The 14444-nt window shown below is 36.7% G+C and overlaps 1 protein-coding gene across 4 annotated transcripts in view; it reads right to left on the bottom strand.

Moving 5' to 3' along the window:
- Positions 1–14444, bottom strand: part of TTC7B (tetratricopeptide repeat domain 7B) — a 313914-nt gene that overhangs the window by 88295 nt on the left and 211175 nt on the right. The gene's annotated exons all lie outside the window — the stretch shown is intronic.

Raw genomic sequence — 14444 nt, 5'->3', positions numbered from 1 at the left:
AGAGAGAGAGAGAGAGAGAGAGAGAGAGAGAGAGAGAGAGAGAGAGAGAGAGAGAGAGAGGGCTTGCTTCTTATCTGGCCTTAGTTCCCATATGCTGAAAGCACTAATTAGGGCCACTAATTATACTAATATACAAGTTCTATTTGCTCTTCTAATGCAAACCTAAGTCACACCTCTCTGGATAAAGGAGACATTAGCCATATTTTAGACACATTCACTAACAAAGATAAATATGTGAGTGTGACACAGATACTTGGGTACATTCAACAGATAGAAACTTCAATGTATGCAGTTCAAGAATGGGATGATTCCCTGATATGATGGAACCCTAAACAAAGTGTCTACTCATTTTAGTGCTTCTATTTTGTCTTCCTAGGGAGTGCTGTCTCAATAGCTATCTGTACCCACTGTTCAGAGGATATACATCTTCATGGACTCAAAGAAATTCAGGTTTCTAAAACATAAGAATTAATCGATACTAATGATCTGGATGTTTGTGGCACACAGTTTTTGAAGCACTTAGCAGATGCTGGCTAAGGTTATGTGTATTTTCTCACTCTGTTAAAGTAATCTAAAAAAATTAAGAAAAAGAAAACATGTGGCAATATTTATGAGGATAACAATTATATAACAACAGTAATGCTATAAATGGACACATGCTCCTCTTAAGTCAGTGACCCAATATGCAAGCGATGTGAAGGCACAGCCCATGTGTTTTGAATTATGCAATGGAACACTGCAGGTAATCAAATACTTATTATTTCTAGGAGTAATAATGACAGTGTTCTGTTAACATCGACTGTGTTCAGAAATTACTAAAATAAAGCTGTGCCTAATATTTGATTTCACATGCAATCTTCTTTTTCTGTTCTTCTTTATATATGGGAGTTCTCATATTTGTTGGTGTTTATCAAGTTCAGAATAACTATATATACATATATATGTATTTTTTTAAATAAAAAATCTAGTCATGCGTCAAATATACTTCCTATTTATCTCCAACATTCAGAATCTTTAGCTTCCCTCAAGGTTCAGCTCAAGTTCCAGATCCTCTGTGAAAAATTCTTGTATTTCCCCAATTGTCAACACTCCTGCCTTCCTCAAATTACCTGATTGTGTATGTGCTGCACCCTGCAATTAGAATGTAAACTCCTGGAGGGCAGGGACAATTTTGGTTCTGACTTTGCATTCCCAGAGTATAGAACAGTGCCCAGCATACAGAAAGTATGTTGAAATTAAGTACCCAAAAATTGGAGATAGTAAAGAAGGGGAAAAATAACTACAAAGAAATGAACAACATAACATATACACACACTAATACAGATATACCAACCTTACTATCTGGTGTAAAAATACTTGTTCTCTCCCTTTCACCACTAAACTTCTCCTTATCAATGGAGGAGTGTCTTAAAGGGACAGTGTATATTACATCAGCAAGAGAAGTATCTTGGCTAGGGGACAGAGGGCAGACCTGGGTTCAAGTTCTGTCTAGACATACTGTGAGTTACCCACTTTGCTACATGTGCTCTCTAAGCTTTATTCCACTTACCCCTAGACTCTGTATGTACTTTTGGGAAAACGCATCCCAGAGCTCTGGGGAATGCTTTTGTACCAACTGTATTTACTATACCATCTCAGTAAATACTAATTTCTGGAGGCAGTTAACTAACTCTGGCTAATTTATACTCAATGGAAACTTGTGAGCAACAGCACTATAAGCCCCAACCCCCTAAATCCTCAGGTTTATGCCAGGAAATCTTAGGGGAGGTTTCTTTAGTCAGCCACTCTCAGGCAGCGAACCTGACAGATGGAGTTGGAAAGCGTCACCAGAGGATACGGTGGCTAATGTGCTAGACTTAAAAGCACACAGACCTGCCTTCAGATCTTGTCTCAGAACCTCACCCACAGTATGACCGTGTACAAGTGACTTAACCTCTCTGTTCATCCTCAGTTTCCTCATCTGTAAAAGGAGGGGGTTGAACTCTATGATGCCATGATCTGTGTGACCTTGGGCAAGTCATTTCCCCACAAGATCACCACCTGGTCCTACAAGATAACGATCTCTAAAGTCCCTTCCAGTTCAATCTTTTTTTTTTTAAACTCTGAACTTAAACATCAACAAAAAATTAGACCACGTCTACCACTCTATAACTCAACGAATAGTAGAAGATAAAGTGCCTATTGCTGGTTAAGTGTCCCCGCAACTGCCAGAAGTCCCATTCCCAGTTAATCACTCCATTTAACCATAGGGTTCCATAGAAAAAAGCTCTCTAAGTGCAGTTGCTTCCAAATTCTCTAGGTTCAACAGGTTAGCCATGGAAAATGATTTGGATGAAGATCATCTATTATTTACTGTACTAATTTGAGAAGCACCTATCTTTATAGCAACTATCAGTCCTGGGCGCTGTTTGACAGCTGGTCCTGTCCTGCCCTCCCTCCCCATTCTTCTTGCAGACTGAGTGATACTGGGACATATAACCTAAGCAACATGACACAATAGGTTTGAAAAGGCAAAAAAACGGCTGCTATAATGAGCTGAACTGAGAGTTGGTGCGGGTACATGACAACAAATACTGAAATCTAGCACAGGCCTCTCTGGTTAAATTGAGAATTGTGGACAGGAGGGGAGGAAGGTCATGAAATACCGCTGAGTGAGAGTGCTCAGGATCTCTGTTTTGTGGAAACTGCAGCCCTCTCCTCTTCTCCCAAATACCCAAGATTCCTTTTCAATCCAGACTCATAGTGATACTAATTCTGATTTGGAGGAAGAGTGCCACCTACTGAATTATCAGTGTCACTCCCTGGAATAACTAGGGCTTTCTTCAGGCAATTCTCTCCGGCCAACAGTCATGGTATATGAAGGAAAAAGAAAGAAAAACTAACTGGTGCAGAAAGAAGTAGAGGAAGAATTTCTACTGACACCCTGGAGGTATAGGAAAAGTGGTCTGCCATAAGTATAAGGATAAGGAATACAATATTGTATTCCAAGATTCAGTTTTTTCCCCCAGGTTCCCATCCTATAAAATCTTTACCATCGAGTCTGTTTACAAATGGCCCACCTGCATACTATAAGTATTATGATGGCTTTTCTGATAGCATTAAGTGATTTCTGTAGCCTAACTGGTTTTTTTTCTTCTACTTTTAGCATTTATAAAATTAACAGAATTTCAGTTTCATCCATAGAATAATTAATTTCAATGTGTAGGTCAAACTGGTGAATATAATAAATCTCAAATTTCCATAGACCTTTAAGGTTTGCAAATTACCCTACTCACAACACCCTGTGACATGGGCAGTGCAAACAGTGCAAACTGCCCCATTTTGTAGATAAGAGAGCAAGTGCTCTGGAAGTTAAAGCGATACATCCAAGGTCATTATAGCAACTCCAAATACCCTTTCTTCTATTACTCTATTGCCCAAATGTTGGTTAAAAACAAACAAAGTATGTTTTTAAGAGTTTAACAATGATAGGCACCAGACTGGTGATTTTATTGGTACAGGAATTATCAATGAGGAAAGTCCCTTTACTAATGTGGCCAGAACTCCGTCTGCGAGTTATACAGTCTTAGAGAGTGTCCTTGAACACTGAGAGGCTTAGTAACTTGCCAACAGTCACACATCCACTAAGGGTCAGAGGGAGAACCTGAACCCAGTTCTTCCTGGCTTTGAGGTCAGTTCTCTACCCACTAAGCCATGATGCCTCTTTGTGCTATGAATAAAGAAAAAAATTCCATTGGCAGATCATCTATTATTATACCCGGAAATCTTGATTTTGGCTCATTTCACTGCATCTGGAGGATTATGTGAACTGCCACGTGTCTGCACATGAGAAGTGAGTAAGCATGTGGATATACATCTTCATGTCCTGCTTGTGCATTTGTCATAAATATCTCTACCATCTTAACTCTGGATCAGAGCCCTACCTTTAATAGCTATATCACTGGAAATATAAAAATACATTACAGCACTGCTGTCCCCCAGCCCTCAATGATTAAATATCACCTATCAACAGTTTCCTTAGTCTTCAATTTCTGAAAAACTATGACCCAGTACAATTCAAAAAGAAAAGATGGCTTCATTCCTTAATATCACTGAATACTAAATAACAGTAAGAATGATTCAGCATTGTCAGCAAGCTTTGATCAGAACATTTGGTTTTTAATAGGAAAGGAATTTCTGGTTCTCAATACCATGCTTGAAAACTAAATCATACCATCCCTGTGATACACTAGCAGATGATAACTTTCAGTTATCACACCCACAGACTACCCCAAGAACTAAAACTGGATGTGGAAAAAAAGGAGCAAGAGGATTAAGGGGCCATTGTTTGTGTTCAAGAGAAGCCTCCCTCTCCAGATGAGGGTCCATGCTTTAATGCCAGCCAGGTTAGCACTTGTGCCTTTTTCTTATTTGTAACCTTCTGATTTTGGCTGGTTTCCACTTAGAGGATAGGACAGAAATACTCCCTCTATATTTTAGGACCCAGGCAAAGTTTATGAGGAGAGAACATGGTAGTGGTGGGGGTGGTACCATATTTAATCACTATAGAGTCATCTCATGCTGCTTTGGCAGCCTACATGTCTTAGGTGTCTAATTCAGAAACAGTCCAACACCTCATAATTCGAGCATCAACCACAAAGAACTCACAGGGTTCAAGGACAGGATTTGTCTTTTAGTATATTTATTGGCATTTATGCGAAATGCCACTAGCTCAAGAGAGAAACCAGGTACCCAAATGTCTTAACAATGAACCCAATCATGACGTTCTCTTTAGTGAAGTCTTCGAGAAAGTTATCTGGTCAGCAGCTATTATGCTTCTTTGTCACATAGGCCATCATCACTATGTCAATAAGAATGATCAAACCCCTGGACCCAAACCTTAGGAGATCATGATTTCCAAATAACTAGAGCATGTCAAATGCACAATTCAATTTAAACCTTCAGGTTCTCTCTCCTCCTGGAAAGTGAAAATTTTTTTAAAGTTAAGTTTCAAGAAATTATCCCCCTGAGAGAAGGAAGAGATCTGGATGTCACTAAAACCATGCAGGGCAAAAGGTACCATGCTTCAAATTTCTGATATGCTACTGTCAAACAGCAAAGCATTTAAAAAAGTCATTCAGAAAACATGCAGGAAAATTAGTTATGTATAAATGAGCTACCAACACAGGCTTTATGAACTAAAAGAGACAGTATCTTCTATAGGACTACAATGGGCAGATACTTCAATTTACACGCAAATACTCCATACTAAATATTCATACGGTTTTGTCTTTGTACCCGGACAGCTCCTTTCTCCTGGTCACATTACTATTTTCTTCAAAAAAACAAGAGAACAGGTTTTTTGTTTGTTTGTTTTCCCCTTTTTTGGCTTTTAAAAAACAAGTAACAAAGAAAGACTAATTCCTGATTAAAGGCTTCTAACTCAAATGTCAACTTATACTTTGGGTGCTATTTATTGTAGATTCACAAGTTGTCTGATGAACATATGAAATTTGCTTATATGGATAGCAAAGTAACCTAAACCAGTAGAGAGAACACTGGTCCTGGCATCAGAAGACCTTAGTTCGAATCCCAGACCCATCTCTTGCTACTGGCATGAATGGGGCAAGCTTTCTCACCTCTCCGAGCTTCAGAATTTCTTGAACTGTGATGTTGCTAGTAACAATACCTGTCTGGTCTACCTCATATGTTGTGAGGAAAGCACTTTATAAACCTGAAATGTTGGGGTAAAGTAAGCTATTATTGGTAGTAAAAGGAATACTTAACATCTCATCATCCAATGAAACTTATTTGAGATTTTGACCAGGAAAAAATTGCATTTGAAAGACATTGTGCTGAATTTAATATTCTTTCATTCATTCATTCAACAGATATTTCTTGAGTGCCTACTAAGTGAAAGGCCCTTTGCTTGGTACTGGAAAAGGGATACAAAGGTATTTAACTATTCAAAATGTAATATATGAAAAGAATAGAAAAGTCACTAGACCAGAATTGGGACTGTTACTAAAGTGTAATTTTTAGACCCTGGAATAATCTTATGTTTGAATAAAAAAAACATTGCATTTAGCAGGCTTATACAAGCAAATATAACAACTGATTTATTAGTCATGTTTTTATCACAACACAAAATGCTGCATTTATAAAAAGCCTAGTCAATAAGAAAATGTTAATCTTAATGGAAAGAGGAAATTTAATGTCATCTTGCTTTTGGCTTCTCAATTTTATCTTGGCCTGTGATTTATTCTACTATCAATCTGTTTTTCTCTTTCCCTTCTTGGGCTGACCATTCTTAAAGAATGATTATCTCATTGGCAATGACAAGTTTCATGAGGAGGGCAGTGATTTCACTGGAATCAATGGTATGAAAAACTGACCCAAGAAATTTATTCTCAGTAAACCTCTACCCAGTGTTTTCTTAGATAGCCCAAGAACTTCAGGAATAAAAGGAAAGCAATTATTAGAAAATAATCAAATGCCTTTAAAAAATCAAATAGGCTTTGCTTCATATTATATATTTCTGAAAATTTGAGAGATAAGTTGAGTTTTAGAGATCAAATACTTTAGGTATACCAGGAAAACTCAATATTTAAGGGTGCCTAGTACTTTGCACACAGTTGCTGCTTAATAAATGTTTGCTGAATGATGAAAGAAAAACTGGAAGTGAACCCTTTTATATAACAAAGAGACTCTTTGTAATGAGAATAATCACTTCACAACTTGGGAAATACCTCTTTTTCTAAGTACAGATTTTCATGTTGTTAAGTGGAAATAAAATCACTATAATGTTACAGGTGAGGAAGCAACTCCCTGGATACTTTTAGAGTTGCATTCATTATTGCAGGCCATTAGGATGCACTAGAGTGTTAAACACTACCCCAATAGTTTAAAATAATTAATATCTCCCCTAATACACTTATCTACACCTGAGAAGGGTGCTTAGTCACCTCCAGGATATAGCAGACAGAGTAAAAATTATGTTCCACTTTCAATTTTAAGAAAATCACTAGAATACATTTCTCTGTGATCAGGACAAAAATTTAGAGCCAAGGGATTTTAAAGATAATTTAATCCAATACCTTCATTTTAGACAAGAAGAAACTTGAAATTTGTTGGAGTGAAATAACTTGACCACAGGCATCACATTTCCAGACCAGTGCCCTTCCCACTAAACCAAACTGTCTACTCTTTTCCTTAATACGCTTCTTTGTAGTCCTTGACAAAAGAATACTGCCTCTTCAATAATTAAACTCAAGCAAGAGATGAGTGCTTCCACATCTTGTAATAAAACAGCCCTTGGGGTGACCAGATGGCCAAACATGCTCCAGCCTTGCTTTACACACTATGTCAATTGCCCACAACCCATCAACCACAATAGAAAGAGACATTCTGTGGTGAAGGAGGGAGGTGTGATTGTGGGAAGGAGGAAAGGAGGCCTAAAAAGGTTAATAGATCTGTAAGCTACTTACTAACTGAAAAAAGGGAAGAAAAACCATGAACGTATGCTTCTGGAGAGTTGCCTTGAAATAACAAATCAAACCACAAATTAAAAACAAAACGATTAAATTAAAAACAAGAAAGCAAATCAATTTCTGATAACCTTCCAACTGTTAAGTCTTGTTTTGACTCAGATTTTCAAATAAGCAGTACCCTGTGTATTTTTCTAACACATTTCTTTTTTTAACTAAAGAAAAGCTGCTGGACATTTCCCTCCCAGTTTAAAAAATTCACATGATATGACTAATGTGAAAATGTTTAATATGAAGGTATATGTAGAGCCTGCATCAGATTGCATGCCATCATGGAGAGGGGAGAAGAGATGGAGGGGGAGAAAATTTAGAACTCAAAATCTTATGGAAGTGAATGTTGAAAACTAAAAATTAATTAATTAAAAAAATATCAAATACAACTACCTAGGTTTGTTATTCAAGGTTCTGATAACCTGTTTATCCTGAAAGAAAGGCTTAGTGATTCAACATCGTTGTTTTCCATCAGGTGTTTACAATGGAGACATCGCATTTCAACATGAAATCTAGAAAAAGATGCTCATCCTACTCCACCCAGTCTTTAAAAATAAAAAAAAAAGCAACACCTAAGTTTTAGAAGCCCAGTGCTTCTGCTAACACATCTCCTTCTTAGTGGTTAAATATCCCTTAAACAATGACTCAGCTCCACAAAAAACAAATATTTGAGCATTGCTCTGGATGTACAATGTATCACAATGAACAGAAAGTCTAGAGGAAGCTCAATATCACAACAATTTAGTAATTAACCTGTTGTCAAGAGTCTAAAGGAAAATCACAACTTCAGAATTCCAAAGTTACAGTAAAACAAAAAGCTTCTCTGAGTACCTAGTAACATTTTTTTTCATATCTTTATGCTAGATGATTTTAATCAGGTTCATGATAAATGGTGGGATGATAAAATATATGAAGCATAGTAAAATCTAGTTTTCACTGGGGATCAGGGTTAGAACTAAGCTAACTCTGTAAAAACTGACTTTCTGGGGAAAATATCTGGAGAGTTGCCTTAAGAATTTAATTTAATAAAATACACATACATACATACAGGTATATATATTCTAATTGATCACATAAAACATACCGCTGGCTTTTTCTTCTTTATCAGTGAATTAAGAAACAGAAAAAGTCAAAAACTATATGAAAGAATTACAAGTATCTTTTGAGGCATTTTCATCAAAACCTTTCACTTCATGAAACTACCTTTAAAGTTAAAAGCAGAATTCAAAACACTTAAAATAGATAATTGAGGCAAATGGTTTCCTTGGTTTGAACTTTCTAGATAATAGTTTTATTTCTTCTCTTTGTTTGTGTATGGAATAATATGAAGATGGAAAACAGATTTCCCTTATTTAGAGAAAATAATTCTCTACTACTGAAGCATTAGTTACCTCTAAGAATCCTCAATTCAGTACACATCTTAAAGATGGAAATAAGAAATAGTTGTGTATTATGCATCCTGCCATGAAACTCCTCAATAATATTCAGTGTGAATGAATGGTAAAGAAATAAGTGAAAGGAAGCTTGGACAAACTGCACTAAAGAGAATGTTATGTATGGCTATGTATAACGATAAATCACCATCCAAAACATCTCATTTTAATCCACAGGTAGCTTTTCTAATGGGGAATTCCTTGTCTGGCTCAAATATTTCTTTTATTTTAATATCAATTTAAGCAAAATTAAACTAGGACATTAACTCATTTAGAGGTAGCTGGTGGCACAGTGCCCAGAGTGCTGGGCCTGGAATCAGAAGACCTGAATTCAAATGTGGCCTCAGATATTTATGAGCTATGCAACCCTGGGCAAATCACTTAACCTCTGTTTGCCTCAGTTTCCTCAACTATAAAATGAGGATAATAATAGCATCTACCTCTCAGGTTGTTGTGAAGGTCAAATGAGATCATGTTTGTAAAAAGTGCTTAGCACTTTACTATTACTGGCACATAATAGGAGCTATATAAATACTTACTCCCTCTCTCACATATACCCCTGCCCATCCCTTTCCTATTTCCCTGCAGTTTCACAACAAGCATCTTATAGTTTCCTTCTTTGAAAATGGAAGAGCAACTCAGAGGTAACATAATGACTCTTGACAATGTAACTATGTTTCTAAAATTAAAACTGAAAACATTAATGATGATATTTTTGTACCTACTAACCCCATTTTCTTTAATATGCACTCAAACTAACTTCAGAAGATCACCCTAGAAAGATTCACCAACTCTGGAAAAATATGTTGCATAACCAGTGCTGGTCTCTAGAAAGGCACCTTGTTTTTGGAAAGTACTTTAAATACTGGATATAGAAAAGCATTTAATGTGCTGACTTTCCAAAGGTGCTCGGTACCCTGACTCTTGTTTATTGATGCTCTAAACAAGAACTATCAACTCCCTTTCTTTTCAAATAGGAAAGGGGAGCACTGAATTTGAGGACCAGAGTCATCTAGGACTTTGTGTGTTGGCATACATACTTTCATTTCCCTGCCCTTACTCTTACTTCCAGCTTCCTGATGTTTTAATGGGCAGAATTTTCTTCTTTCTAAACTTTCTGAGTATTCCTGTATGTTCATTAAACATGGCTTATCAGTTAGAAAGATTATCAGAAAACAAAACACCAAGCAAACTCAAGAGGATTGCCAAAAACATTTTTACAGAGAGAGGGTTTCCGGTGGGGGGCTGGGTCACTGACTGAATAAGCTGCCCGGGGCCACACAAAAGTGTCAGGTTTGGGATGAGAATGAGGAAGATGAGTAGATACAAACAGATGAAGAGGAGATTCTGTTCTTGAAAGAGAAGAGGAGGAAGAGGAATCTGACACTACAAAAGCAAAAGAGAAAAGAAAGGATAAAGGCAAAAAAAAAAACAAACCAAAAACAAAAAACAAAATCCCCAACCCCACAAATAAAAACAATGCAAATCCTCACAAACACACAAAACAGAAAAAAAATCTACAAACGTAATTTTAACATACTCAAGGAAAGCTGAAAATCAAATGAGGTAATATAATACACATTCAATTCCAGTACTTGACAATAGAATGGCATATAAAGAAAACAAATGATTTTTAAACAATGGTTTGAAGTTGGTTTTTCTTTTTTTTTGTTTTTTTTTTGTGTTGTTTTGTTTTGTTTTGTTTTGTTTTGGGGATCTACAAGAATAAAACTGAAGGAAAGGAAAGGAAATTTGCCAGGGAAAAATTCCTTGGCAAGACCCACTAAAAAACAAAACAGATTTAATTTAGGAAACTTAAAAATTACTTCTTGGATAAATTTGCTGTTGACTTTTAAATTTTGTAAAACACCACTAAAATTATCAGAATTAAAATCTGATTTCTTAAATTTCTCTTCAACTGTGTTAGTGACACAAAGGATATCATCAAGAATACAAATAACTGGAAAAAGAGATCATATAGTAAGAACTGAAAACAACAGCTGGACCATCTGAATAGCACATTCATAGACCCAACATAATAGAAAGAACTAAAGTCTGGACTCCAATGTATTGGGTATACTCTCTAAGGAGGATTTATAGAAAGCAGTGGACAAGAATTGCCAGAATAAGATAGCAGAATGGTGGTAGTAATCAACAGAAGGAGTACAGATACCAATGAAATCACTGATGGGTCAAAGTGCCCAAAATAGATCGCATTTATTATGGTTATTTGGGCTTATAAAATTTCATGTAAATGAGAGCTGCTGAATCCCAGATTAGCTTTTCTGAGAAACACTTATTGATATACCAAGTAAACATCATGAAGAATGGACTGAGCTTTCTAGAGGTTTTATCATTAGGTCCATTTGGGATAGAAGCTATTCATAGAATTCCATGTTTCTTTTGATGACTGAACAACAACAATAAGGTTTACATCTTATAGGTCTCAATGCAATGTGTTTCCATAAAGGGACGAAACTCTTTCAATTTAAAAGACATATTTCGCCTTCAATAGATGTCTGACAATCTCTACTTTCCATGACAAAATAAATCTAAACACCCCATATCCTGTTTTGAAAGCAAAAGGCAGAAAATTTTTGTTTGGAAATAACCTCTTTTTAAGAAGCTACCAACTTATTCCAACAAAAAGGCAATGACTCACAGCTTCAGAGAATCAAAGTTGTCACACAATTTGAGTCTTCTTTTTTGTCAGCTGGGACCCACTTGAATGCAATGATGGGAGATGAGAAAGACAGTTGGGATAAAGTAGAGAGTGTTCATCTTTAATGATTTGTTGGTATTTTATTTTTAACCTTTCTTCTAAATAAAATGAATATCCAAATGCAATATTCATGGTTATTTTCTACTTAATTGGATGTTGGGTACCAAGAGTTTTTCCTTCTTCCTGATGGTCATAGACATGCACATATACAATCCCAAATACAAAAATTTTAAAATACATATACACATTCAATGAAAGTCATCAACAACTTTTTAAAGGCATATAAACATATATCTATAAATGGCCAAGATGCCATTCAGTCTCAAAAAAGGCTCTAGATCACTTACATTTGTTTTTGGAAAATACATGTATTCTAAATTATTTTTCTCTTCCAATTTACTTTCCTAGTTGCTTTTTTGTTTTTGCTCAGATTCACATTTAACATTAACCTGCACCTCTGAGCAACATATAAACTGGGTAGGGGAAGAGAAATAATGATTACATGCTGGGTAGTGAGGCCCTCAACTTAAAATACATTGTAATTCACAAACTACGTAACCCATATCCATAATGAAATAATACCAGCAAAGCATTGTTGTCCTTAAAGCACTATATAAAAGCTAAACAACAAACTTTTCAGAGGTGTTTTATCTCTACTTTTGACTGACCTTCAGTTAGAAGCAACAATACTTCTAATATGTCAGCCAGAAGTTTCTCTATTTCCACCTCTGTACCGTAGTGTAAACAAACACCTAGAGGTTCAAAGGGAACTGCTATTTAAAGGAACCTTTGAGTAGGTTCTTTGGTAAAGTAAGTGATTTCCTCCTAATTCTTCTGTTTTGTGAATTCTGATTTTCCTAATTAGGGTTAGAATAGAAGTACTGTGAGGGCAAGGTCTGTTACACTTTTGTATTTGTACAATGTCTGGCACACCGTGGCTACTTAACAGAAATTCATTCATCCATTGAATTTCTTATTAAAAAAAGAGGGGGGGCTCACCAACAAAAACCCCAAACACTGTCTGAATGTTTCTGTCTATGGGAAAGTTTAGACATAACAGTCTCCAAGTTCCTAAAAGCTGAATAAATGCTGTCTGTTGAAAACCAGATACATGAATAAAATGCATCTAAAGAGGAGAAAAGTTTGTCCCATGATCAAGGCACTGCTGCACCACAGAAAAACTCATCATTAAAAGTCAACTGGGAACACTTCATTTGGTTAGCAAGGCATTCAAGGTCTGAAATGAATTGGGAAAGTAGTGAGGTATCTGGAGAAAAATGCCATCAGAAACAAAAGAATGGTAACAAAATAGATGTTTAAACTTCTTTTCTAAAATCAATTTTTTTAAAAAAGGAAAAAATGATCTGTTTTTAATGTGGTGCAGCATTTGGAGAGGTTTTTAGGACCCCAAGGACAACTAATCCTTCAAGTATGTAACTATCTTGGCTAGTTGCCTCTAAGTTGGGCCAGAAGGAAAAGTATCTTGAATTTAGTATGACTGGCCTCACAGGGAGCTGGAAAAGAGAAGAGGAGAGAGAAGAGAAGCAGAAGCAGCTGTTTCAGATCTGTCTAAACCGCTGCAGGTGCTGTAATGAGCCCCAATTCCTTCCCTTTTCTCTGCTATGACAGAGTCATTCCACACAGTAGTTAATCATGATGAAACGCCTATTCCTTTCACATTGTGAGGCACTCAGTCTCCCTGAGTCATACCAGTAGAAGCACATCACCCCTACACATGCCCTAAACCCACTTACAAGGTACCTTTATAATACTGAATAGGGGGTAGAAAATGCCCCTAAAGGGTTTCAAAAACAATGGGGAATCAAGGAAGTTGGCATATGCTTCAGTCTTGAGCCTTTTGCTTCAAAGAAAGGAGTAAAGGTTTGTTCCCTAGACAAAGAAACACTGTGTGCCCAGAAAATGAAGACTTTTACCATGTGTGATACTATACTTCTGAAATTCAACCTCCCTGGATTTACAAGTCAAACACTACAAACCACCACTGGCTTAATCAGGCAACAGAAAAGCTCCTGCCACTTGATTAGCTTGTTTGCTAGGTTGCAAGTGCCAACAGGGAACTTAGTTTTAAGCCAGACTCTCTAAGCCTTCTTTTCCCTTAAAACACCTGTATCAACTCATTTTTAACAATTATTTCTAACCAGAGATTTCTGTGACCAGAAACTTTGGAGCTGACATCTCTGACCACTAATGCAGAATGTGTGTATGGTTGGGGTAGCTGCAGGATAAGGATAAAGAAATGCTAACAAACTGAACTCCAAAGCAGTGTCAATGTCCTTTGTACAAATCAACTCAAAGGTCAATCTGGGTTAAACTGCACCTTATTGGAAGTCCGGGGGTGTCTTGAGCACCCTATATCACCATTTCCATTACCATGCCAACAGCTAACAGGAGGCTTTACCCTTCTGGGCTGATGAGCTTTGAACTCTACACAAATGACTGCTCTTTGTGGGGATGTATCTTAAACGGCTCTGTCAAGCAGAAGAAGTGCTCTGCTATAGTCTGCATCTTAAAAACAAGGGGAAAAAAAAGGCACAAGTGCTATACCCAGCCCATAAAACACAAGGCAAAACACAGTTAGGGATTAAACCTAACAAGAGACCATCAACCGGGTACTGCAGTATAAGGTTTGGAACATGGTTCCTTTGGACCAAACCATTTCAGCTCTAGCATCTGAGTGAATTTCATTTCGTTTTGTGAGTCTGCTGAGTCTCCGAATTGTCACTGAGCAGTCAGTAGTTTTTCAATGTGACT

The sequence above is a fragment of the Vombatus ursinus genome, unplaced genomic scaffold (assembly GCF_900497805.2).
Source record: "Vombatus ursinus unplaced genomic scaffold, bare-nosed wombat genome assembly UNPS02014945.1, whole genome shotgun sequence".
NCBI lineage: Eukaryota > Metazoa > Chordata > Mammalia > Diprotodontia > Vombatidae > Vombatus > Vombatus ursinus.
The sequence above is the reverse complement of the archived record's forward strand: the minus strand, read 5'-3'. Positions and strand labels throughout refer to the sequence as shown.